Raw genomic sequence first — 23,984 nt, 5'->3', positions numbered from 1 at the left:
CCGATTCTTGAATTGGCTCTCGGGTGCTGGCGCCGCCATCTCGGCTGAGGGAAAACGGGCAGTGAAGCCTTGCAGCTTCACAGCCGGCTTCTTACTGCGCATGCGCGATTCGCGCTGCGCTCTGTGAATGGGCCGGCTGCGGTGGGAAGGAGGGGGATGAGCTTCGGGCTCACTTGGGATTGGGTACCTGTCAAAACCAGGTACGCGCTCCCCCCCCAAAAGGTGCCAAATGTGGAGGGGGGGGGGAGAAGGCAGCCAAGGGGAGCTTCGTCTTTCTGGGTGAAGCTCTACTTTAAATAACTATTAGCAGCTTTAAGGCATGACTCCACGCAGCATGAACGCAAAAAGCAAAAACCACCTTTGCAGAGTTTGAACCTTTTTTGCTTTATATTTAGCAGCATTATTCCTGCTTCCAGTAAGGGACTTGTACTGGTCATGGCTGGTGGTCCATGTGTCCCATGGAGTACTGCCAAAGTCGGTAACTGGGTAGACGAGTATTATTTACTGATAAGGCGGTGTCCCCTGGGAGTGGGGCGAGGGCCAGAAACCGGTCCAGCCTCCATAAGAGGAATACTTATTCAAATACTGTGTCAATAAACAAGAAGGAAAGACTAACAGGTGACACATGAGCCTGGGTGGCTGGAGTCACAGCTTCACGTCTCACCGCTGCAGTGCTCCCATCCTCGTCTTCCAGACCGCCATCCAACCACCACTGCCATGAGTCTGTACAACAACCGCTATGCCACCACCAGGGGCTTCAGCAGCCGCTCCCATGGCTCTCTGTCTGGAAGACCCTCCATGTTTCGGGCCAGCACAGGCTACCAACCCGGGCTACAAAGAGCCAGCAGTGGCTTTAACATTTCTCGAATGACCCCGGGGTCCAGCACCTTCCTGCTGTCCTCCCTGCCCAACCTGGAGGTGGACCCGAAACTGCACCAGATGAGGAACGAGGAGAAGGAGCAGATCAAAGGGCTCAACAATCAGTTTGTCAACTTCATAGACAAGGTAAGAACCCGAGGGGTTATCCTCCTAATATAGGGGTGCTGGTGCTGTCTGGATGAGGCATATGGATTCTGGACTGGCAGCTTCTCCAGGCCAAAGAACTTCCCCCGGTTCCTTGGTTTGGGGGATCTTAGTTTGAAGCGCCACATCGGGAATGCATTATAACTTTGGTTGAAACCAAAGAAGAGTAGCACTGGTACCCTAGGGTTATTCTCTTAACATAGGACTGGCGGTGTCTAGATGGGGTATCTGGATTCTGGACTGGAAACTTCTCCATGCCAAAGAATTTCTACTGTTTCTTTAGTTTTGGTGGATCTTAGACAACACCGAGAATACATTGTAATTTTGGCTGAAACCAAAGAAGAGTAGCACTGGTACACCAGGGTTATCCTCTTAACATGTTGGTATCTGGATGGGGTATTTGGACTGGTGTTGGTATCTGAATGGGGTATTTGGATTCCTGATTGGACAGATCAAGGGGGTCAACAATCCGTTTTTCATAGACAGGGTAAGGACATCACATTATATTGTAACTTTGGTTGAAACCAAAGAAGAGTAACACTGGAGCCCTAGGGTCATCCTCTTAATATAGGATTGGTGGTGGTGTTTGGATGGGGTACCTGAATTCCAAACTGACAACTTCTCCATGCCAAAGAATTTCCCCCATTTCCTTGGTTTGGTGGAACTTAGATTGAAGTACCACACCAAAAATACATTGTATCTTTGATTGAATCAAAAAAAAGGGTAGGACTGAGACCCTAGGGTTATCCTCCTAATATAGGATAGATGGTGGTATCTGGATGGGGTATCTGGGCAGACCAAAGGACTCAACAATCAGTTTGTCAACTTTATAGACAGGGTAAGAGTTTCACGTTATAGTAGACCTTTGGTAAAAACCAGAGGATTAGCACTGGAACTCTAGGGTTATCCTCCTCATACATTACGTGGTGATCTGGATTCTGGACTGGAAATTTCTCCGTGCCAAATAATTTCTACTGTTTCTTTCATTTGGTGGATCTTAGACAACACCGAGAATACATTGTAATTTTGGTTGAAACCAAAGAAGAGTAGCACTGGTACCCCAGGGTTATCCTCTTAACATATGGGTATCTGGATGGGGTATCTGGATGGGGTATTTGGACTGGTGTTGGTATCTGAATGGGGTATTTGTATTCCTGACTAGACAGTTCAAGGGGGTCAACAATCCATTTTTCATAGACAGGGTAAGGGGCATCACGGTATATTGTAACTTTGGTTGAAACCAAAGAAGAGTAACACTGGAACCCTAGGATCATCCTCTTAATATAGGATTGGTGGTGGTGTTTGGATGGGGTACCTGAATTCCAAACTGGCAACTTCTCGATGCCAAAGAATTTCCCCCATTTCCTTGGTTTGGTAGAGCTTAGATTAAAGTACCACACCAAAAATACATTGTATCTTTGGTTGAATCAAAAAAAGGGTAGGACTGGGATCCTAGGGTTATCCTCCTAATATAGGAATGATGGTGATATCTGGATGGGATATCTGAATTCCAGACTGGACAGATCAAGAGACTCAACAATCAGTTTATCAACTTTATAGACAGGGTAAGAGTTTCACGTTATAGTAGACCTTTGGTAAAAACCAAAGAGGATTAGCACTAGAACTCTAGGGTTATCCCCCTCATATATTGCGTGGTGGTAGTGTCTGGATGGGGTATCTGGATTCTGGACTGGAAATTTCTCCATGCCAAAGAATTTCTACTGTTTCTTTAATTTGGTGGATCTTAGACAACACAGAGAATACATTGTAACTTTGGTTGAAACCAAAGAAGAGTAGCACTGGAACCCCAGGGTTATCCTCCTAACATGTTGGTATCTGGATGGGGTATCTGGATTGGGTATTTGGACTGGTGTTGGTATCTGAATGGGGTATTTGGATTCCCGACTGGACAGATCAAGGGGGTCAACAATCAGTTTTTCATAGACAGGGTAAGGACATCACATTATATTGTAACTTTGGTTAAAACCAAAGAATAGTAGCACTGGAACCCTGGGATCATCCCTTTAATATATGATTAGTGGTGGGGTCTGGATGGGGTATCTGATTTCCTGATTGGACAGATCAAAGGGCTAAACATTCAGTTTTTCATAGACAGGGTAAGGGCTTTATGTTATATTGGAACTTTGGTTAAAACCAAAGAAGAGTAGCACTAGAACCCTAGGGATATCCTCTTAATAAAGGATTGGTGGGGGTACTTGGACAGGTTATCTTCATTCTGGACTGGCAGCTTCTCCATACCAAAGTATTTCCATTGGTTTGGTGGATCTTAGATTGAATAATTATTGGTCCAGATATTCCAATGTGAATTAGAAAAATAGCCAACGTGTTTTGGGGGTCAAACACTCTTCATCAGGGCTTAAAGGTTGGGAATTATGAACTGAATAAATATGGGAATTATACTGAACTGGACAAGTGCAGAGTCCATCTTTTTCTGGTTGAACAGCCTGTGTTATAGAAGACTAGTTCATGTGAGGGAGCAAGGCTAGCCATAGAAGACCAGGCAACACCTATGGAGCCCCGAAGCACGGGGGGCTCAGGATTGTTTGGATACACAGTGTTGGTAACAATAACCTTTTTACAAATATATTTGGATAAAACGAAAGGGTTGTGTTTAAAAAAATAAATAAAATTCAGAGCTATTCATTCTGTAAAACTGCATGTACATTTGTTCTGTGTGAATGCTATTAGGTTATTACCTCTCCAGGTTGAATGTTATTCATTTATAGGAATTTGTTTTCTATTATTATTAATATTAAAAGACACCAGCTACAAATACTGTAGCTTACAACTTTTGAAGCACAGGTACTTACCAGTGCCTGGAAACCAGCGCTGTCAACCCACAGCTGGTTCTTCTTACCACTGAGGGTGCCGCCATCTTGGATGTGGGAGCCAGCCGTGGCCTTCTGAGAGCATGCAGGAGCTTGCAGCTTGCGTGACATTCTGTGACAAGTCCTGCAGCCTCCTGGGACATGTGAGTGACATGTCACAAGAGACTGTGGGCTGGGCAAGCTGCCAATAAATAAAACAGAACTCACTCCTCCACCCATCCCAAATAAAAGCCTGTAACTCAGTTCTCAGGCTAGGGGGGGGGGGGGTAGCAATGCCAGTTACATTTTTGCACAAAGCTCGGCTTTAAGAAAAAATGTAATCAGAGAAATACATTATGGTCACTACATGGAGTTGATGATCACAGTAAATAACTGCAAATGTACGATGATGGTAAGCGCCATCTGGTGGCCATAATGCTGTATTTTCCTAAATCACTTTATTATGTATGAATAACATTTGACCTGGAGAGAAAATAGCGTAAAAACATTTTTTTTTGCTTCATTCACGCAGAAAGAATGTACATGCAGCTTCACAGGACAAAAAGCTCTGTGATTTTTTATTTATATACACCCTAGTTACACCCTAAGTTTTTTTTTTTTTTTCTGTTAGTTTTGGATAGTGAAGGGTTAAAACCTGTGTCAGGTTATATTTTGCTATCTGTGTCCCACTTCTTTCACATCTTGGAGAAGTAACAGGAAATTAGGAGGAATATGAATGGCCCTATTGGCAAGCGCACAATGCATGTATGCCGTGGTAAGAATGGTGATCATTAACGCCCAGCCGCCAGGACTGCGCTCACTGCCCGCTCCCAGGACACTGACAGCGCTCTGTCACCGCTTCTGATTGGAAGCCAGCAGGATGGGTAATAAAAAAATGATTGGGTCTAATAGACCCCAGATCTCTCCATAAAGAGGACCTGTCACGACCCACGCTGTCACAACAGATATTGTTCATCCCTTGTGATAGCAATAAAATTCATCCAAAAAAAAAAAAAAAAAAAAAAAGTTAAAAAAAAAAAAAATTTGTATAAAATAAATAATAATTAAAAAAAAATGTAACGCCTCAGTGTCTCACCGTTCTTACGCGCAAATGCGAATGCATACGTTACCCCTGCAGGCATATGTAAACAGTGATCGCACCACACATGTGAGGTATCGCCGCCAACGTCAGAGCGAGAGCTCCTGTGCAACTCCAAACTGGTAACCTGTAAAGGCCTTCAAAGCATCGCCTGTGGAGAATTTTAAGCACCGTAGTCTGCTTCCATCCCATGGGCAGATATCATTTTAAAGCGTGACATCATGGGCGTCCGCATAACTTTTTCCAGTTAAGAAGGGGGGGCATCATTTTAAGATCAGCCATGTTCCGCCCCTTTTCAACAATGTCATGAAGGGGAGGGGCTTATTCATTATGACATAAAGCGCAGGCATTCAAAGGTTTGAGAAAGCTGATGCAAAAGTAAAGCTGGCCCTCTCTGTTTTGGTCCGTGCAGGTGGCACATGCAGGCACGTGACTACAGTATGTGCTGAGAGGTCACGTGCCGTGCCTCTCCTCAATTTCCTTTCCCCGGGCTCCCCCTCTCCTTGAATGATAGCACCAGGGCCAGGGGCTGAGGATAGTGGTCCGCTCAGCTGCTGATGTCAGTCACCGCGCAAGCGAGTATTTCTTTTTAAAGGGGAAAAAATAACCTGTTTTTTACCAGTTTTCCGAGCGCTGATTGCTGCTCACGTGACCCGCCGCCTCTCTCCTCCTCTTGGCCTCTCCTCCCCCCCTCCCGACTGACATCAGCGGGGAATCCTCGGTCCAGGCAGCTGTCAGACAGGGAGGGAAGAGAGCTGGTGGGTCACGTGAGCGGCAATCGGTGCTCTGAAAAACGGTAAAGAACGGCTTATTTTTTTAAAACACAGACACACAGGATTATTAAACAGACCAGACAGGATGGTATAAAGTGGCTAAACAACCACTTTAAAGGGGAAGTTGAGATTCCAGGGGGCTCCCCCTTGCCACCCTATGCAGACACCCATGTGTGACATGTTAGGTACCTAATTACTTGGCGTAACATCATTTTTCACATTATACATATAAAAATTGGGCTAACGTAGTATTTATTTATTTATTTTCCATTCATGAAAGTGTTTTTTTTCCTCCAAAAAATTGTGTTTGAAAAATCGCTGCCCAAATACCATGTGACATAAAAAATTGCAACACCCACCATTTTATTCTATAGGGCCTCTGCTAAAAAATATTTATATATTATGTTTGGAGGTTCTAAGTAATTATCTAGAAATTTTCTTTTTTAGATTTTTACATCTTAGGAGCGAAGTGTCAGAAATGGCAAGTAGTTAACCACTCGATGACCGCCCGCCAGAGATTTACTGTGGCAGGCAGCCGCTCCTGGACAAACCGACGTAGTACTACGTCGCTCGTTCTCAGGAGGCTAGGGGGCGAGCGCACGCCGCTCGCCAGCCGGGGAGCAAGTGCATGTGTCAGACGGCTCCGATTGCCACCTGACAGAGAAGGACGGTCAGCTGATGTTAACACAGCCGTCCATCCTTCTCCCTCAGATGATCACAGAGACCGCGTGATCCTTCTATATAGGACCACATGTCTCTGTGATCCTCTCACAAGCCCCAAGCCCAACCCCCCCCTCACAGTTAGAATCACTCCCCTAGGCTTACATTTAACCCCTTGATCACCAATAATATTAACCCCTTCCCTGCCAGTGTCATTATTACAGTAACAGTGCATATTTATAGCACTGATTACTGTAGTAATGTCACTGGTCCCCCCAAAAGTGTTCTATAATGTCAGTTAGGGGTCCGATCTGCCTGCCACAATGTCGCAGTCCCGCAGATCGCCACCATTACTAGTTAAAAAAAAAAAACAATACAAATAACATAAATCTTTCCCGTAGTTAGTAGACGCCATAACTTTGGCTCAATTGCGCTTATTGCGATTTTTTTTTAACAAAAATATGTAGCAGAAAACAAATTGGCCTAAAATGTTAAAAATTTTTGATTTTTACATTTTTTTTGGTAATGTCATATAGCAGAATGTGAAAAATATATTTTTTTTTTTTTCAAAATTGTCGCTGTTTTTTTGTTTATAGCACAAAAAATTAAAATTGCACAGGTGATCAAATACCACGAAAAGAAAGCTCTAATTGTGGGAAAAAAAGGACGTCCATTGTATTTGGGTACAGTGTCACACCGCGCAATTGTCCGTTAAAGTAACGCAGTGCCGAATCGCAAAATAGGGCCTGGTCATTAAGGGGGAAAATCTTCCGGTTCTTAAAGTGGTTAAAGTGATTGTAGAGGTTCTGTTTTTTTTTTTTCTTTATAAGAAACATATTATACTTACCTGCTCTGTGTAATGGGTTTGCACAGAGCAACTCCTAGCCTCCTCTTAAGGGCTCCCCTGCAACGCTCCTGGCTCCTCCCACCTGCCGAGTGCCCCCATAACAAGCCACTATCTATAGGGGGCAGACATGTGGACTTGCTCCAATGCTGGCTCTGTGGGGGGGATTTACTAAAACTGGAGCAATCAGAATCTGGTGAAGCTGTTCATGAGAGCCAATCAGCTTCTAACTTTAGATTGTTCAGTGAAGCTTTGACAATAAAACCTGGAAGCGGATTGATTCCTATGTACAGCTGCACCAGAATTGTCACTCTCCAGTTTTAGTAAATCCCCCCGTTTGTCTCTGCTGCTCCTTCGTTATACTGACAGCAGCAGGAGCCAATGGCTTCCATTGCTGCCTCTGAGGCTGTGAGGAGAGAGAGCAGTGCTGCTGCTGCCCTCTGGAACAGCGTTGGACCAACATTGGGCTCAGGTAAGACCAAGGCTCCATTCACGCGGAATCGCCTCGATTCTTCCCGCGATTCCACATCCCGGCAAAACGCGGGACACGTTTGCAATGCCATTACTTCTTAAAGGCACCCCAACCGCGGTGCGATTTTGCCACGATTGTAGCGCAACAAATTGTGGCAAAATCGTGCAAGCAAAATTGCGGGACGCGTGTCGCCCAGAAAAAGTTCAGGAATTGGGGAGGGGTGCGATTGGGGTACCATTAAGAAGTAATGCATCCACAAACGCATCCCGCGTCCTGTGTCTTGCCCGCGATTCCGCCCGTGATTCGAATCGCCTAGGTATGAATGGTGCCTAAGATTTTAGGGGAGGGGAGGGGAGGACCTGGACATTAAAAGGTTTTTAACCACTTCAGCTCCGGAAGGTTTTACCCCCTTTATGACCAGGCCATTTTTTTGCTATTTAGCGCTCCGCTATTTTAACTGACAATTGCGCGGTCATGCAACACTGTACCCAAATGAAATTTATATCATTCTTTCCACACAAATAGAGATTTCTTTTGGTGGAATTTATTCACCGCTGGTTTTTTTTATTCTTTGCTAAACAAACAAAAAAATCCCCGAAATTTTTGAAAAAAAAACAAAACAAAACAAAACATTTTTCATATTTTGTTATAAAAGTTTGCAAACGGGTCGTTTTTTTTTTCTTCACTGATGGGCACTGATGAGGCGACACTGATGGGCACTGATGAGGCGACACTGATGGGCACTGATGATGGCGACACTGATGGGCACTGATGAGGCGACACTGATGGGCACTGATGATGGCGACACTGATGGGCACTGATCATGGCGACACTGATGGGCACTGATCATGACAACACTGATGGGCACTGATGATGGCGACACTGATGAGCAATAATGAGACAACACTGCTGGGCACTACTGAGGCGACACTGATGGGCACTGATGAGGTGACACTGATGGGCACTGATGATGGCGACACTGATGGGCACTGATGATGGCAACACTGATGGGCACTGATGATGGCGACAATGATGGGCACTGATGATGGCGACACCGATGGGCACTGATAATGGCGACACTGATGGGTACTGATGATGGCGACACTGATGAGCACTGATGATGGCAACGCTGATAGGCACCTGATAGGCACGGATGATGGCGACGCTGATGGGCACTGATGATGGCGACACTGATGGGCACTGATGAGGTGACACTGATGGGCACTGATAATGGCGACACTGATGGGCACTGATGAGGCGACACTGATGGGCACTGATGATGGCGACACTGATGGGCACTGATGAGGTGACACTGATGGGCACTGATAGGTTGCAATAATGCATACTGATAGGCTGCACTGATGGGTACTGATACCACCACTGGGTTTTTTATTACTATTATACAAATGAATAAAGATCAAAAAAAAAAAAAAGAATACCCCAATAATTTTTACTTTCTGCTATAAAACATATCCAATTAAAAAAATGTTTAAAAATCGAATTTTTTCACAATTTTAGGCCAAAATGTATTTAGCTACATGTATTTATTTAAAAAAAAGTGTATATTGGTTTGCATGAAAGTCAAAGTGTACAAAAAGTATGGGATATATACTGGAATTTTTATTATTTTTTTATACTACTAGCGGCGGTGATCAGCGACTTATAGTGGGACTGTGATAGTGTCGTGGCGAGCAATCTGGCATTAACTGACACTTCGTGGGAACTAACTGCCATTGATATCACCAGAGACACTAATACAGTGATCAGTGCTAACATCTAGGGCAATCAAAGGGTTAACTATGTGCCTTACTATGTGTAAAGTGTGTTGTTTTTTTTTTTTTTTTACTAAATATCACTTTGTTTCTTATTCCTTGCTTTGCAGGGATAAGAAACAGAGAGATCGTTCCCTCTGTACAGAGCTCTGTGTTAGTTGTCAACACAGGGCTCTGGGCTGTGATTGGACACAGCCTGGGTAGGGGTGCACACCCTGAACCCAGAAGCAGGCAGTTACGCACCAGTACGCCGCTTTGCCTGCACCGCTGCCCGTCCCCCCCGTACATTGCGGGCGGGCGGTCCGGAAGCAGTTAATACAGAGAATGCGGTATTGAACCTTTAACTCTTACAACCACTTTAAGAATATTTACTTGAATATCATTTTTTTTTTTTTTTGTAGAACACCAAATCCTGGTGCAGGTTTGCTCTCATCCTACCCAGCATTGCGGTCATCCCAATTTTTCGCCCTTAACAAACTTCTATAAAATCTGTTTACTATGTATACGTTTAATTAAAGTCAGAGCGTATTTTCCCAGCCTGGCGCTGAGCTCCTGGCAGACCTGGGAACACGCCTTGTTGTTTGAACCCGTGTGACCCGATAACCGCAGGAGAGGGATTGGCAGGACTCTGGGCAGAGGGAGGACATAGGATAATGGTGGGAAAAGGGCAGTAGGAGCCCAGGCAAATAATGGAGCGATCTTATTTCATTATCTGGCCATTGTGATCGTCGCTCTCAGTAAACACAGCAGGCGTAATCCCCGGCCATGGAACCTCCCTGCTTGTGTGCCCATCCAAATATTATCTAAGCCGTGCCAACTCCCCACTCACCTGGGCACCGCGCCCCCTTGCTTTGGTTCTGTGGACTGATATAATCTCTGCATATATTTGTATTTTATCTCTAAAGAAACCCTTGAGGGCTCTGTAAATCAGTCTGACAAGGAATGAGAGAAATTTGAATTTTTCGTATTTCCCAAAATGTTGGGGAAAATCAGAAGACTTTGGTAAAATGTTGCAATTTTTTTTTTTTAAATGGTATTGTTATTTTTGCCTCATTGATGCTATTTTTATGATTTTTTTTAGCATAGCTTGCGCTTCAGTACTCTTGTAATTGTACATTTGAAGTTTTTTTTCCCCCTTAATTTTTTAAATAGGCATCTTAGTTTTTATAACTCCCCCCCCCCCTTTTTTTTTTTACAATTCTTGGTAAAATGTTGCAATTGTTTTTAAGAAATTGTAGTGTTATTTTTGCAGCATTGATGCTATTTTTTATGATTATTTTTTTAAACATAGCTTGCGCTTCAGTACTCTTGTAATTGTACATTTGAAGTTTTTTTTCCCCTCAATTTTTTAAATAGGTATCTTAGTTTTTTATAACTTCCCCCTCCTTTTTTTTTTTTTTTTTTTTACACTTCTTATTAAAATGTTGCAATTGTTTTAAAAAAAATGTATTGTTATTTTTGCAGCATTGATGCTATTTTTTATGTTTTTTTTTTTTTTTAAACATAGCTTGTGCTTCAATACTCTTGTAATTGTACATTTGAAGTTTTTTTTTCCCCTCAATTTTTTATATAGGTATCTTAGTTTTTTATAACTTCCCCCTTCCCCCTTTTTTTTTTTTTTTTTTACAATTCTTATTAAAATGTTGCAATTGTTTTAAAAAAATGTATTCTTATTTTTGCAGCATTGATGCTATTTTTTATGTTTTTTTTTTTTTAAACATAGCTTGCGCTTCAATACTCTTGTAATTGTACATTTGAAGTTTTTTTTCCCCTCAATTTTTTATATAGGTATCTTAGTTTTTTATAACTTCCCCCTTCCCCCTTTTTTTTTTTTTTTTTTTTTTACAATTCTTATTAAAATGTTGCAATTGTTTTAAAAAAATGTATTGTTATTTTTGCAGCATTGATGCTATTTTTTATGTTTTTTTTTTTTTAAACATAGCTTGCGCTTCAATACTCTTGTAATTGTACATTTGAAGTTTTTTTTCCCCTCAACTTTTTAAATATGTATCTTATTTTTTTATAACTTCCCCCTCCCTTTTTTTTTTTTTTACAATTCTTATTAAAATGTTGCAATTGTTTTAAAAAAATGTATTGTTATTTTTGCAGCATTGATGCTATTTTTTATGTTTTTTTTTTTTTTTTTTTTTTAAACATAGCTTGCGCTTCAATACTCTTGCAATTGTATATTTGAAGTTTTTTTTCCCTCAATTTTTGATATAGGTATCTTAGTTTTTTTATAACTTCCCCCTCCCTTTTTTTTTATTTTACAATTCTTATTAAAATGTTGCAATTGTTTTAAAAAATTGTATTGTTATTTTTGCAGTACTGATGCTGTTTTTTATGATTTTTTTTAACATAGCTTGCGCTTTAATACTCTTGTAATTATACATTTGAAGTTTTTTTTCCCCCTTAATTTTTTAAATAAGTATCTTAGTTTTTTATAACTTCCCCCTCTCCCCCCCTTTTTTTTTTTTTTACAATTCTTATTAAGGCTCGGTTCACACTTCTGCGATGCGGGAACGCTGCGAATATGCAGCGTGATCCTGCATCGCATCCGCACCTCTGGCAGTTCACACTGCCATATGCGATACGCAGGGGGTGTCAATTAAAAGTTAAAGATACCCCCAGTTGCGATCGCATTTCGCAGTGCGATCTGCAAGTTCGCACAGAATTGGATCGCACTAGTGTGAACCCCTATGCGATCCGATTCTGTTGTGAATAAAAAAAAATGCCTCATGTGCGTGTTTGGGGCGGATGCAGTGCGAATTCGCACCGCACATGAGATCGCATGTAATGAAGGAGCAGTGCGCTCCGAATTACATGCGATCTCTGCATCCGCAGAAGTGTGAACCGAGCCACAAATGTTGCAATTGTTTTAAAAAATTGGATTGTTATTTTTGCAGCATTGATGCTATTTTTTATGATTTTTTTTTTTTAAACATAGCTTGCGCTTCAATACTTTTTGTAATTGTACTTTTGAAGTTTTTTTTCCCCTCAATTTTTTATATAGGTATCTTTTTTTATTTTTATAACTTCCCCCTCCCCCCTTTTTTTTCCCCAATTCTCTTGATTATACATTTTCAGATTTATTTATTTTTTAAATATTTATCTTATTTTTTTATATGGTTTTCATTTTTTTTTTTTTTAAAGGCTTTTGTATTCTTGTTTTTGTACATTTGATTAGCTTACCCACTAGAGGAAGCTTTCAATGTTTAAGTACAATTACTTGTGTGCAAAGCAGGAAGAGAATGCTTAAAAAAAAGGATGATTCCTGCAATAAAAGCGTGCCTACTCGCTGCTTGTTACAATGGATAATGTTTATAATATTTATCTAATTTTTATATGACTTACAATTTTTAATAATTTTTTTACAGGGCTTGCACGTCTATATTATTGTAACTGTATGTGTGCAGATTAGCCACTAGAGGGTGCTCTCAATGGCTCAGTGCAATTACCATTCAGGTAAATAGTATTGCTGGAACCCAGCAAAGCACAGCCTTCTCTAATGAAGTTACAACCATTCACTTTTACAAAAAGAACCTACAGTGCCATCTAGTGGACACAATTGTTTCTGACAGACATGTTGAACAAATGCATTTTTTCTGTCTCACCTCTTCAGTATTTCTGGTTGGCATTTCAGGCCAGACCCCTTCCCCTGTCTCCCGGCACCTGAGTGCATAGTGCGCTAGGTCAAACAGTGTAAAAAAAAAAAAAAAAATGGTCAAACTTCAGGTGAACTGAAATGTCAGACGCAAAGTTAATGATGTAAAAAAGAAGGAAAATATAAATCGCAATAAAAGTCCAAACACTGGACTTCGCACCCCACTCACCTCTATTGAAATCACCACATGACCCATAAAAAAAAAACAAAAAAAAAAAAAAACATTTTAAAACTTTAACATTTTAAAATGTTTAAAAACATTTTAATTTTTAAAATGTTTAAATCACTTATATTGCTGTCACAAGATATGTAAACATCCCCTGTGATAGTAATATGCAGTGACAGGTGCTCTTTATGGAGGGATCAGGGGTCTATCAGACCCCTTCTCTGCACTTTAAGGCATTTAAAATGCCAAGATTGAAGTTTTTGAATACTTTTGATTTTTTAAAACTGACGCCATTGGCTGCCGAGTGAACCGTAAGTGACGTTGCTTCTGGGTTAGTAAATCGGAGACCTGATCAAAGCCGATTCCAGCTTTGTTCGAGCCTCTTGCCAGCCAGGGGACATGCCGGCTGGTCGCTCGGGTCTCCCGGTGGGACGCCCCCTCCCGCTGCTGGTAATAACAGCCGAGTGGCTGCTTAGAAGCATCGGTTGTTATTACAAGAAAGCCAACTGTCGGCTGTAAAAAACAGTACCAGGGTGATGCCTGCAGCTGCATATCATCCCGCTACAACTACTTGAAATCAATGACGTACAGATACATGATTTGGCGGCAAGTTGTTGAGTGGTGCTCTTTTCTTGCCCAAAAAATGAACTGAATATCCAGATCACTGCATAAGCATAATTGTAAAAATATTTACACCGCCATCTAGTGGAGAATTTTTACATTGCAGCTTTAAACTGTGATGCAGTTGACTAATCTGAGTACTCTCCAGGGGCGTAACTACAGGGGTTGCAGGGGTAGCGATTGCAACCGGGCCCTATGCTCCAAGGGGGCCTGTGCGGCTCCCCTGTACACCTGGATAGGAGTGGCGGCGCCGGCCGGGGCAGCATTTAGAGAAATCACTGTCCATCTTTTTCCTTCTGTAGCTGCAGGAGCTCCTTCCTTTTCTGAATGGACAGAGTCATAGTCAGTGACATTGTAAAAAATAAAATGATGAAAAAATAATACAATTAAAATACCAAAAATAAAAACTACTGACACCAGTGGCTGAACTTCCAGGATCGCCAAGGTCACACTTGCGACCGGGCCCTGGCAATCCACCACCGTAGGGAGGCCCCAAGATGGCAGGAAGGGGGCCCACTGCAGAACCTGTGAAAGGGACCCGCTGCGGGACTGTAATAAAGGGCCCCGCAACGAGAGTAAAGGGCCCCAGGATCAGTGGGAAGAGCCCCAGGCTTGAAGGAAAGGGCCCCGTCCAGGGGTCCGGGGGGCCCTTCATGGTTTCTTGCACCGGGGCCCTGAAGGTTCTAGTTACGCCTCTGGTACTCTCCATGTGCACAGAGTGTGCTGGGTGTACATGGGCAGACCCTAATCACTCCATGGGGTGCCCTCTTAATCCTCTTGTATTTTATTGTATTGTAAATGTACTGTCTCCCTCTAACATTGTAAAGCGCTGCGTAAACTGCTGGCGCTATAGAAATCCTGAATAATAATAATAATAATAATTTCCCCTGCTTCCTGTCTCCCCCTGCATTGCTGCCAGCTTCCCTCCTCTCAGGAGCGGGGAAGAGGCTAGAAAATATTTAATTAACCAGCCTTTCTTTTCTGAATAAACACAGTGAGTGATCTGTACCAATCGCTCCTGTCTTCATTCTTAACTGAAGCACAGTAAACTATGTTTACTGCAGGCTGAAGAGAAAGGGACTGGGGAATCTTTGTCCTCAGGTTCTTTCTCTGTCTCAAAACTGTATCTGAACACACAGAACCTGAAAACAATATTTAATTAATTCAATAATTCAAATCAAACTCCATCCAACCATGTCTCCATGCTTTATTTTGTTGAGAAATCACTAAAAATACCACCCACCCTCCCGTCTAGCATTTATAATCGTGGCCATCTTGAGTATGGGCAGATGATTCATGTAGCTTTTACTTCCTGGAATCCATCTGCCCTTAGCTTAGGCACGTAGACAGGAGGGTGTTCTTAGCTGAGGATGATGGCATTGTAGTTATTTTAACCACTTGCCACCGAAGCCTTTTCTGACACTTCTCTCCATCGTGTAAAAAAATCAAACATTAGATATCATTTTTTTTTAACAGAGGCCCTAGTGCAGGGGTCTTCAAACTATGGCCCTCCAGTTGTTCAGGAACTACAATTCCCATCATGCCTAGTCATGTCTGTGAATGTCAGAGGTTTACAATGCCTCATGGGATTTGTAGTTCTACAACAGCTGGAGGGCCATAGTTTGAGGATCCCCGCCCTAGGGAATAAAATGGCAGCCGTTGTAATTTTTATGTCACGCAGTATTTGTGCAGCAATTTTTTAAACGTGATTTTTTGGGAAAAAACACTTAAATTAATAAAAAAAAACAAAACACAATATTTACCCCAATTTTTTTTTGTTGTTGTATAATGTGAAAGATGATGTTATGCTGAGTAAATAGATACCTTACATGCCACGCTTTAAAATTGCGCAGGCTCATGGAATGGCGTCAAACTTCGGTACCTAAAAAAATTCTATAGGTTACACTTTTTTTTTTTTTAATATATTACCAGTTTAGAGATACAGCGGAAATCGCAGCGAAACCTCACATGTGTGGTTTGAATGCTGATTACATATGGCGGTGCGACCTACGCATGCATTCGCTTTTACATGCGAGCACGAGGGGACGGGGGGGGGCTTTCAAAATTTTTTTTATTATTATTTATTTTATTTTTTATTTTTAAATTTTCCCTTAATTTATTTATTTTTTGATCACTTTTATTCCTATTACAAGGAATGTAAACATCCCCTGTAAAAGGAAATAGGAGCTTGACTGGTCCTCTTTACAGAGAGATCCGGGGTCTATAAGTCCCCACATCTTTCCTCTATGCTGGAAAACCTGAGATAACGCATAAATAAATAAAATCGGTCTCAGTCTTCCCAGCTGTAGGCATCATCCAGACATCTCCACTTCAAGCTCCCCGCGCCATATGGCATCAACCTGGAGGAAGTGGTTAATAAACCAAAAAAAGTACCTTTTACAGCTGTCACATGACCCAGCTCTCTCCCAGCCTGTCTGCAGGGAAACATAAGCAGGAGGAGCGTCTAGTCCTCTGCTGCTGGTCACATGTTCAAAATAAAAAAAACAACTTTTGAAATAAAAAAAAAAATAATAAAATAAAATCAATAAACTGTTTTAAATTGTCATACAAATATCTATTTAAAATCAAATCTTTATTATTTTTTTGGTGATAACATGGTGTGGGTGGATTTCTGCCAGTCACAGGCTGCGTCACGCCCCTCCAGCCTGTGTCTTAGAATAAGAGGGAGGTGAAGCCTCTATCAATCTACATGTAATATCCCACCCTCCATTGTATTTACGTAGCTGGTTAATGGGCATAGAGGAGGAGGGAGGGAGTGGGCTGTCATTTATCACTGTATATACGCCCACATGTGTGACTCTATAGTCACATGGGCTTCTCAGATGTGATTGAGAGGAAATGCTCAGCTAGAAACTCACTGAAAACTGAGCATGTGCAGAGCTGCCAGCACGGCTCTGCAATATCCCCAACTGCAATGGGGACATGGACACAAGGGGGAGATAGAGAGCAGCAGGATCAAGCAGGTTTTTTGCAGAATACAGAAAAGGAATCTCATAAGGCACGGACTGGGACAAAAAATAGGCCCAGGCATTTTAGACTAAGTAGCCCATGACATGTTAACCGGCCCTTCCCCAATCTCCATCCTGATGGATCCCCCGGAAGAGGGGAGGGGGGAACCCATCAGAGATGTGCGGAAGGCGAGGGGGGCCTGGGAAAGAGCATGGAGGGCCGCACAGCACAGGGAGGAACCTGGAGAACACGGGGTGGGACGAGAGCACTGTGGGGTGGGGGGGGGGGATTGAGGGCACAGGAGGGTCTGAAGAGCACTGGGGGTGGGGGATGGAGAGCATAGGGGGAAGCAAAAACACGGGGTGGGGCAGAGAGCGGAGGGGGGGGGGAGCAGTAGAGCATGGAGGATGGAGAGCATGAGCAGGGAGGGAGGAGAGCACAGGGGGAGATGGAGGCGGAGAGCTCTGGGGGGAGGGGGGAGCACAGAGGGGAGGGAAAGAGCACTGGGAGGACTGGAAAGTACTGGGGAGAGGAGGAGAGCACATGGGGAGGCAGAGAGCATGGGAGGAGGTGAAAAGCGTGGGGGGCTGGAGAGCACAGAGGGGCTCTGGAGAGCACTGGGGGGGTGGGGGGGTGGGGCGGAGAGCACATGGGGCTAGAGAGCACCAGGATGAGGTGGGAGCTGGGGGGAGGCAGAGAGCACTGGGGGAAAGTGAAGAGCACTGGGGAGGGCTGGAGAGCACTGGAGAAGAAGTGGAGAACACAGGGGGAGGCAGAGAGCACGGGGGGGGGGGGGAGGTGGAGAGCACGGGGGGATGGTAGCACAGTGGGGAGGTGGAGAGAACTGGAGGAGTGCGGAGAACACGGGGAGAGGCAGAGAGCACAGGGGGAGGCCGAGAGCACTGGGGGGCTGGAGAGCATTAATGGGATGTGGAGAGCACAGTGGGGAAGGTGGAGAGCACAGGGGGGGCTGGAGAGCATTCATGGGATGTGGAGAGCACAGTGGGGAAGGTGGAGAGCACAGGGGGGGCTGGAGAGCATTCATGGGATGTGGAGAGCACAGTGGGGAAGGTAGAGAGCACAGGGGGGAGGTTGAGAGCACAGGGGGAGGCTGAGAGCACTGGGGGGGCTGGAGCCTGGAGAGCATTAATGGGATGTGGAGAGCACAGTGGGGAAGGTTGAGGGCACAGGGGGGCTGGAGAGCATTAATGGGATGTGGAGATCACAGTGGGGGAAGGTGGACAGCACAGGGGGGAGGTGGAGAGCACAGGGGGGGGGGCTGGAGAGCATTAATGGGATGTGGAGAGCACAGTGGGGAAGGTGGAGAGCACAGGGGGGAGGTGGAGAGCACAGGGGGAGGCTGAGAGCACTGGGGGGGCTGGAGCCTGGAGAGCATTAACGGGATGTGGAGATCACAGTGGGGGAAGGTGGACAGCACAGGGGGGAGGTGGAGGGCACAGGGGGGCTGGAGAGCGCTGAGGGGGAGGCAGAGGGCACACGGGGGGCTGGAGAGCACTGGAGGATGTCAGAGAGCATAGGGGGAGCTGGAGAGCACAGGGGGGTGAGGCAGAGAGGCTGCAGGAGGAAATGGAGTGAATGATCCTCTATATGCAGATTACAGGGGGACTGTACTCACGTTCACCCTGATCCGGCTCCATGGTGTATGCTGCAGGTGAGTCCCCTAGCTCCTCTCCATTCATGGTCACGCCCCCGGCACCAACTGCTGAACTATACTGGTGGCAGTATGGCTGTGGAGAGGCCGAAGGTGACTCCTCTAGCTCCTCCCCCTTCATGTTTCCTTCCACCCAGGGCCGATGGCTAAACTAAACTGGCAGCCAGGCGTCTGCGGAGAGGCCAGGTGAGCGGCGTGGGCTCAAAGAGCAGCCCAACTGCCTTGGGCCCTGCAAGGACTTGAGGCCTGGTGGCCCCGGCCCACCGGGTAAGTGCCTGGTGTGCCCTATGACCAGTCCTGGCCTGAAACTCATAGTGACTGAGTGAGTATGAACATTTAATACACCATTTATTGATCATTTATAACCCCTTGGCGCCCACGCTATAGCCGAAAGATGGCTACAACTTGGGCTTCAAATGCGGGCTTGTTTCCAATATTCTTCCATCCGCTGGGGTTCCAGTAACTGATATCTGCTTATTGCTAGGTGCGGGAGCTGGAGAGGCAGAACAAGATCCTGAAGACCCAGCTGAAGCTGCTGAAGGAGAAGGACAGCTACAAGTCCAACATTGATCAGGTCACATTGGGGTCCAGCAACCACCTGAAGCAGCAGATAGACGCACTGCTGCATGAGAAGGACAAACTGCAGGCCGAGCTGCAGAACATGCAGGCTGTGGTGGAGGAGCTGAAGAGCCGGTAACTGCTGTGATAGATTATCCGGGGTCTCTTGTTTCTGGCTGTATACGCCCACATGTGTGACTCTATAGTCACATGGGCTGCTCAGATGTGATAGGGAGGAAATGCTCTAGGGATCGACCGATTATCGGCAAAGCCGATATATTGAGGGCCGATATGCACTTTCCCCGATATATCGGAATCGGCCCCTGAGGTTACCGATATTTCGGGAAAGTGCTTGTACTGAAGTGATGCCTGCAGCTAGAGGCATCACCCCGGTACCGGCGTCCATAGCCGCCGGTCGGCTGTCTTGTAATGACAATCCATGCGGCTGAGAAGCCGCTCGGCTGTCATTACAAGGAGCGGGAGGGGACGTCCCCCCCCTCTTCCGCGGCTTACCCAGGTCTTCCGTCCCACCGGGAGACTCGGGCAACCAGCCTGCACGGCCGCCGCAGACCCAATCAAAGCCGCATTCAGCTCTGATTGGGTCTCCATGCAAAAACCCGGAAGTGATGTCATGACATCACTTCCGGGTGCTCTGCGCCAGATTAAAAAAAATTGGCAGCATTCATAACTGCCAAACCTGGCGTTTTGAATGCTTTTAAGTGCAGAGGAGGAGTTTGGGGTCTTTTAGACACCCAGATCCCTCCACAAGAGTACCTGTCAAGAAAAAAAAAAATATAATGTACTAAAATATTGGTGCATATCGGCCAATACCAATATGCATTCGCAAAAATATCGGTATCGGCAACGAAAAACCAATATCAGTCAATCACTAGTCTAACCCTCCAGTAGTGTACAGGAGGAACGTACTCATCTAAAGGGATGCTGGGAAAGTGTACTTTCACTCAGGCTCATCATTTATCATCCCTTACTTTCTCGGTTTTCTGACCGGCTGTTTTAATCCTGCAAATGACACGCCAACGTGCCACCACTGTGTGCATTGAGCTTGTTTGCGGGGCATTTGCAGCTCTTCCCCTTCACTTGACACATGGGATAATTTTTGCTGTGTGAAGCATTGTGACTGTAGAATGTGAACACCCCCCCCCCATCAGCTTAAGGGGTGCTACAAATGTGTCTCAATTATGTATTTTTACCCCCCCACCTTCACCCCATTGGGCTGCATTATGCTGTGTGACATCCTGGTACAGTAAAGTAACTGTGAGCCTCAGCTAACTGCCGCTCTTATTTTACAGATATGAGGATGAAATTAACAGAAGGAACCAATTAGAAAATGATTTTGTATTGACCAAGAAGGTTCGTATTGTCAGTCTTCAGTCCTTCATCTCTGTGTGACACCATGGCGGAGCTGGAAGCCATGCTGCCTTGCAGCGCTGAGCTTCATGCTTCAATCCCCTTCAGGACTCCGCCTAGAACTTCACATTTCTCACCCCTTCCATATCATACTAATAGGATACACAGTGTCTGCCCACCCCCCCCCCCCTTCACAGCTGGGCCTCCCCGACTCTTCACTACGAGGGCCACAGCGTCTGCCCATCTCCCCCTTCACAGCCGGGGCCCCCCCGACTCTTCACTACGAGGGCCACAGCGTCTGCCCATCCCCCCCTTCACAGCCAGGGCCCCCCCCGACTCTTCACTACGAGGGCCACAGCGTCTGCCCATCCCCCCTTCACAGCCGGGGCCCCAGACTAGTCACTATGAGGGCCACACCGTCTGCCTCCTCCCCCCTTCACAGCCGGGGCCCCCAAACTTTCACTACCAGGGCCACAGCATCTGCCCATCCCCCCCTTCACAGCCGGGGCCCCTGGACATTTCACTAAGAGGGCCACAGTGTCTGCCCAACCCCCCCCCCGTCACAGCCGGGGCCCCCTTAAATCAGGGTCCCCATCAGAATCTTCCCTTACATCAGGGTCCCCATCAGAGTCCCCATCAGAATCCTCCCTTACATCAGGGTCCCCATCAGAGTCCCCCCTTAAATCAGGGTCCCCATCAGAGTCCCCCCTACTTACCTCTGGGTCCCCATCAGAGTCCCCCCTTACATCAGGGTCCCCGTCAGAGTCCCCCCTTACATCAGGGTCCCCATCAGAATCCGCCCTTACATCAGACTTTCCATTGGAGTCCCCACTTACAGGGCTGGATAAAATCTTGCAGTGGACCATAGTTTGGAGACCTCTGCTTTAGACTGTCAGCTCCTTTGGTCACTGGGACTAATGTGTGTATTGTGGTTCTGTATACTTTATACAATTGTGTAGGAATGAAGTCTCTCTGTGTCTGGCAGGATCTCGATGATACTTACCTGCAGAAGGTGGACAACGAGTCCAAGCTGGACAGTCTGACCGATGAAATTGAGTATCTAAAGCGGGTCTATAAGGAGGTAACGGAATCTCTTCTCTGATTGGTCGCTCTTAGTCACTGTCAGGGCCGTTCTTCATTTTTACTTATGGGGGTAAGGTGAAGAGCACTGGGGAGGGCTGGAGGGCACTGGGGAAGAGGCAGAGAGCACGGGAGGTGGAAAGCAGGGAGGGGAGGCTGGGAGCACTGGAGGGGGGGGGGGGGTGGAGAGCACTGGAGAAAGATGAAGAGCATGGGGAGAGGCCGAGAGCACTGGGGGGGGGGGGGGTTGGGGCTGGAGAGCACTGAAGGGGAGGTGGTGGGCACAGGGGAAGGTGGACAGCACTGAAAGGGAGGTGGAGAGCACTGGGGGGGGGCTGGAGAGCACTGAAGGTGGGGGCGGTGGGCACAGGGGAAGGTGGAGAGCACTGAAGGGGAGGTGGAGAGCACTGTGGGGGGGGGGGTGGAAAGCAGAGAGGGAGGCTGGGAGCACTGGGGGGGGGTGGAGAGATCTGGAGAAAGATGGAGAGCACAGGGAGAGGCCGATGGCACGGAGGGAGGCCGAGAGCACTGGGGGTGGGGGGCTGGAGAGCACTGAAGGGGAGGTGGAGAGCACTGGGGGGGGGCTGGAGAGCAGTGAAGGGGAGACGGTGGGCACAGGGGAAGGTAGAGAGCACTGAAAGGGAGGTGGAGAGCACTGAAGGGGAGGTGGAGAGCACTGGGGGGGAGGTGGAAAGCAGAGAGGGGAGGCTGGGAGCACTAGGGGGGGGGGGGGTGGAGAGCACTGGAGAAAGATGGAGAGCACAGGGAGAGGCCGATGGCACGGAGGGAGGCCGAGAGCACTTGGGGTGGGGGGCTGGAGAGCACTGAAGGGGAGGTGGTGGGCACAGGGGAAGGTGGAGAGCACTGAAGAGGAGGTGGAGAGCACTGGGGGGGGGGGCTGGAGAGCAGTGAAGGGGAGACGGTGGGCACAGGGGAAGGTGGAGAGCACTGAAGGGGAGGTGGAGAGCACTGGGGGGGGGGGCTGGATCGCACTGAAGGTGGGGGCGGTGGGCACAGGGGAAGATGGAGAGCACTGAAGGGGAGGTGGAGAGCACTGGGGGGGAGGTGGAAAGCAGAGAGGGGAGGCTGGGAGCACTGGGGGGGGGGTGGAGAGCACTGGAGAAAGATGGAGAGCACGGGAGAGGCCGATAGCACGGAGGGAGGCCGAGAGCACTGGGGGTGGGGGGGTGGGGGGCTGTAGAGCACTGAAGGGGAGGTGGTGGGCACAGGGGGAGGTGGAGAGCACTGGGGGGGGGGGGTGGAGAGTACCGGGGGATACAAAAAAGAAAAGCAAATGTCTCCTGCGCTCAAATGTTGCGTAAAAAACAATTAAATGATGGCTGGATTGTTGGCATCTAGAATCTTAGACCTAGTGCAATACCGTAAAACATTTATTGGAAAATCATAAAAACCACGCCATACATTATACTCACAGGAGTATGCTAGGTATAAGCATAAAAACAGAGGATTCCTTCAGGCAATCCAAAGACCGCAGGAACAACACACTTAATTGCGACAAGAGAACTTGAAGACATCCATATGGATCAGGCTAACGCGTTTCGAGGGAGATGGCTTGAGGAAGAGGGATCTCATTATAAACAGAGGGCAATAAAAACCCAACAGAGGTTCTAGTCCTGCTGGGTAGTTGTTAATAAGAACAATTTTGCAATTTTGCATACTTATATGACTGATTTGCGCAAACCAATCAATATACGCTTATTTTTGCCAAAAACATGTAGCAGAATACAAATTGGCCGAAATTTGATTTTTTTTCATTGGACATGTTTATAGCAGAAAATAAATAATGTTTTTTTTTTTTTTTAAATAGTCAGTCTTTTTTTGTTCATAGTGCATAAAATAAAAATCACACAGGTGATCAAATATCACCAAAAGAAAGCTCTATTTGTGGGGAAAAAAAGGACATCAATTTTATTTAGGTACAGCGTCGCACGACCGCGCAATTGTCAATTAACCACTTCTGGCCCGGAAGATTTGACCCCTTAATGACCAGGCCATTTTTTTTATTCGACACTGCGTTACTTTAACGGACAATTGCGCAGTCATGCGACGCTGTACCCAAATAAAATTGATGTCCTTTTTTTCCCCACAAACAGAGCTTTCTTTTGGTGGTATTTGATCACCTGTGTGATTTTTATTTTATGCACTATAAACAAAAAAAATGCGACAATTCTGAAAAAAAAACAATATTTTTCACTTGCTGCTATACAACATTCCCCAAAAAATGTAAAAATCTAATTTTTTCATCAGTTTAGGCCAATTTGTATTCTGCTACATATTTTTGGTAAAAAAAATTCCAATAAGTGTATTTTGATTGGTTTGCGCAAAAGTTATTGCATCTACAACCTAGGGGAAAGATTTATGTCATTTTTATTATTATTAATATTATAGTATTA

The 23,984-nt window shown here is 45.7% G+C and overlaps 1 pseudogene across 1 annotated transcript in view; it reads left to right on the top strand.

Moving 5' to 3' along the window:
• The first annotated feature begins 625 nt into the window (after nucleotides 1-625).
• LOC309557508 (keratin, type II cytoskeletal 8-like) overlaps nucleotides 626-23,984 on the top strand; it is a 47,440-nt pseudogene continuing 24,081 nt past the window's right edge. Inside the window, exons 1-4 of the transcript XR_014226196.1 lie at nucleotides 626-1,005; nucleotides 19,049-19,257; nucleotides 20,433-20,493; nucleotides 21,476-21,571. The product of XR_014226196.1 is annotated as a keratin, type II cytoskeletal 8-like (transcript). The remainder of the gene's footprint in view (nucleotides 1,006-19,048; nucleotides 19,258-20,432; nucleotides 20,494-21,475; nucleotides 21,572-23,984) is intronic.

The sequence above is a fragment of the Pelophylax lessonae genome (genome assembly GCF_965119305.1).
Source record: "Pelophylax lessonae genome assembly, chromosome: 6".
Taxonomy (NCBI): domain Eukaryota; kingdom Metazoa; phylum Chordata; class Amphibia; order Anura; family Ranidae; genus Pelophylax; species Pelophylax lessonae.
The sequence above is the reverse complement of the archived record's forward strand: the minus strand, read 5'-3'. Positions and strand labels throughout refer to the sequence as shown.